The sequence below is a fragment of the Carlito syrichta genome, unplaced genomic scaffold (assembly GCF_000164805.1).
Source record: "Carlito syrichta isolate Samal-C Ts95f unplaced genomic scaffold, Tarsius_syrichta-2.0.1 Scaffold305645, whole genome shotgun sequence".
NCBI classification, from domain to species: domain Eukaryota; kingdom Metazoa; phylum Chordata; class Mammalia; order Primates; family Tarsiidae; genus Carlito; species Carlito syrichta.
In genome coordinates, this window is record NW_007249741.1 from 844,330 (window position 1) to 848,522 (window position 4,193).

The window sequence follows — 4,193 nt, forward strand, 5'->3', positions numbered from 1 at the left end:
CAATGGTCATTCAAGAGCGAGTTGTTCAGTTTCCTTATAGTAGTACAGTTTGGGGAGTTTCTCTTAGTGTTGATTTTGAATTTTACTCCACTGTGGTCCAAGAAGATGTTTGGTATAATTTTTATATTTATGGATTTATTGAGACTTGTTTTATGGCCAAGAATATGGTTGATTTTCAGGAACATTTATGCAGAGTTGAGAAGAATTTATATTCTGCAGTTGTTGGGGGACTATTCTATAGATGTTTGTTAGGTCCCTATGATCTATATAGTCCATGTTAAGTCCAGCATTTCTTGGTTGATTTTCTGCTTTGATGATCTTTCTAGTAATGTCAGTGTGGTGTTAAAGTCTGCTACTATTATTTGCTATCAGTATGTTTTCCAACATCAACTAGTATTTACTTAATGAATTTGGGTGCTCTGGTATTGGGTGTATACAGTTAGACAGTGTATACAGTGCTTACAGTGTAGACAGTTAAAGCTTCTTGTTGAATTGTACCTTTTATCATTATATAACGCCCTTCTTTGTCTTTTTTTAAAATACTGTTGCTTATGCTATTCCTTGTTTAAAGTCTGTGTTATCTGATATGAAGATGCCAAAGGTGCTTGTTTTTGCTTTATGTTTATTTGAGATATATATATATATATATATATATATATATGCCACTCATTTATTTTGTATCTGTGACTGTCTTTGGCCAGTAGGTGGGTTTCTTGTAGGCAGCAGATGGTTGACTCTTGTTTTGTTTTGTTTTTTCAGTTTGCTATTCTGTATCTTTTATATGGAACACTTAGTTCATTTATTTTCAGGGCTAATATTGATACATAAGATTTGATGCATGAGAAATTTTTGCTGCTCCAAGTTCTCTGATCAGGATGGGCAGGGGCAGCCTAAACTGCTAATCTAGAAGAGTGGGAACTCTGCATACCAGGGGATATGTCAGGGCATTGGGCAGAGGGAGCACCATGGACTGCCACAGTGTTGTAAGATAGCTGCCTTGGGGTTTCAAATGTGTAGTTGTGAGCTTTATACTTATGTGATCATTTATGATAGGGTGTATCATCATTTTGTTTCCATGTTCAGAACACTCTTGACAATCTCTTGTAGAACTGGTTTAGTGGTGATGAATTTCTTTAGTGTTTGTCAGGGACTTTATTTCTTCTTTATTTATGAAGCTCAGTTTGGCTAGATATACAATTCTTGGCACACATTTCTCCCCTGACTTCTAGCATTTCTGTTAAGAAGTCTGCTGTTAGTCTAATGTCCTTTTATTTATATGTGATTCAGTGCCTTTCTAGCCGCTCTTAAGATATTTTATTTCACATTAACTTTGGAGAATCTGACAACTATATGTTTTGGTGAGGTTATTCTTGCAAAGTATCTTGCTGGAGTTCTTTTATCTTTTTATAAATAAGTGTCTAGATCTCCTTGAAGACTCAGGAAGTTTTCTTGAATTATTTCCTTGAATTTTTGTGTTTTTTTTTGTAAACTTTTCATAGATTTAGTTGCTTTAAGTAATCTCATATTTCTTGAAGGCTTTGTCTGGTCTTTTTCCTTTATTTCTGTCTGACTGCGTTAATTTGAAGGCCCAGTCTTCCAGCTCTGAGATTCATTCTTCCACTTGTCTAGCCTACTATTAAAACTTTCCACTGTGTTTTGCATCCCCTTCAATGAGGTTTTTAGCTTTATTTTTTTAACTTCCATCACTTTCTTCTTTCATATCTTGAATTCTACTGGTTTATTTGTGTTAGTTAAAATTTTTCTCTTGTATCTCTTTGAATCAAGTTTTTGAATTCTTTAACTGACATATCAGGGGTTTCATTTTTACTAGGGTTCATTGTTGAAGAGTTAGCATGCTTGTTTGAAAGGGTAACATTGTTTTTCCATACTTTCAGAGTTCTTTCTCTGGTTTCTTTCTCTTCTGAAAAAAACTGGCAACTAGCCTGTATATGTAGGTTTTCCCTAGTGTCAGAGTAGTATTAGAGGTGTGGGCCAACTCACTGCCCTTTGTAGGGCTGAGGTGGAAAGGATCTTTGGAAGCTTACCTTGGTCCGGTTGTGTGCACTGAGGTTGGCAGATTTCTTGTGTTGCTTTGTTCAACTTCCATACCAGCAGGTGATGTCTATGGGTAAGAGCTGGCTACTGCTGACATGGATGGCTATTAACTTGATCCTTGTTTGCTGGAAGAAACTGTCTGCTCTCTCAGACAGAGAGCTAATTAGTGGTATGCACAGGATTCTGAGCTCTCAGTTCAGCCCCAGAGATGGGGGAAACAATAAGACCAGGGCCAGACTGGGCAGGCTCACCTAAATATCTACTGGTGACAGACGCAAAGGACCAGATCCAAAGCAGGGTCTGGTATGCAACCGCCAAGTCCCAGAGGTGTGCAGAGGTGTGGTGTTGGAAAACCTCAGCTACTCCATGTTCTCTGCTCGGGAAGGGGTAAGGGGGCAGTCTAAACTGCTAATCTAGAAAAGGGGGAACTCTACATACCAGGGAATATGTCAGGGCTTGAGCAAGAGGGAGCACCATGGCCCCAAGGACTCTACTTCTGGGCGGAGGGGCAGCTAAGGGTCCTAACTCAAGTGGCTTGCTGTGTTACATGCCTGGGATAATTCCCCAGTAAGGATTAGATAAACCTCTGCTATAACAAGTTATTTGCAGAGGACTGGGGGCAGGAGACTACTCAAGCTCCTATTTCAGGTGTGACACTAGCCTGCTGAAATACTTGGGGAAGGATCAGTGAGATCACTGCCCCGGTAGGGTCTTCGCAAAAAAAAAAAAAAAAAAAAAGAGGGAAGGATGATTAAGATTCTTAGACTGTGGTTCTGTATGTGCCAGATGTCTGGAGTTATGCCTAATTGTGAGGCAGAGAGAGTGCCATTACTCCATATTGTTTGCTTAGAAAAGGTGCAGTGGGGCAAGGTTCTTATCTAAGGGACTGGTGCACCCGAAGCCTAGTGATAGGTCCAGAAGTGGAGTGGAGAATGTGCTATTGCACCAGGGTCTTTGCTCAGACAAGGAGGAACAGCTCAGGCCTCTAATCCAGGTAAGGGTAAACACCAACTGCCTGAAAGTATACCCTGGTGAGAAGCAGAGTGATGGTTGTGATGAGAAAGTTTTTGCAGGGTAAGACGGGTGCAGCCCGAGCTGCTAATCAGGCATGCAGTGAATGTCTGGAGATATGTCTGAGTGTGAAGTGGGGTGAGGGCCTTCGTGTTAAGATCCCTGAATATACAAGTTGGGGCAACTCAGGCTGTTGATCCAGCAAAGGACAGTGTAGTCACTGGTTTCATAAACATTGTTGCAGAAAGAGGAAGGTGTGTGCTAAATGTTTAAAAATATGCTCAGCCTTGGAGCAGAAGCTCCACTTCACACTCTGCTCTGTACGGGAAAGGGAACAGGGGTGCAAGGCAATTCAGCTGCCAGTCCTGGCAAGCAGGTTCTCCGAATGCCTGGAGTGATGCCTGGACATGGAGCAGCGCGAAGCCCTGCCCTTAGCAGAACCTCTGCTCATTATACGTGGAGGAGCTTCTGATCCAGGTGAGTAAGTGCTCTGACTGCTTGGAAATGTGCCTGGATGCGGGCCACTCAGCTTTAATTTCTGTGCAAGAGGGATGGGGAACCTTAGAATGCTGGACCACACAAGCAAAAGCTCTGGATGCCTGAAGAAGTGCCTGGGCATGGAGTGCAGAGGGCCTCACAGGAAGGGAGAGGTGGACAGGCAGCTAATCCATGTGTGTAAAAATGGTGCCTGTCCACTGCTCGCTACTAGAGGGGCACAATTCCCTGAGTGACAAAAGTGGCAGTCTGGGGCATCCCAACAGTGACACACAAAGACCAATTCTGGATTGCAAATATGACCCTGGCTGCTGGTCTTGCTTCCCAGGAGGAAACATGACATTAGAGGCTTCCTGCCTCTCTAGACCTGTGACTTCAGGCCCTGGGACACTCTCCACAATATCCGCCCAGCTCTGGCTGGAAGGGATCCGTTCTCTGCTTCAGAGCAAGTGCTCCTCTCTCTGGGCTTAAAGGAGAATGCCCGCAGTGGTTGCTGTTGTTGAGTCACTGGTCAATGACTTTGTTTGGTCTTGGAACAATAATAGTGTCGCCCAGATTTGGGAGAATGCCGGCAGCTTAACCCAGGGGCTTTGCTTCTCACCAGCTTTTGGTCTCCCTCGGAGCAATCTACA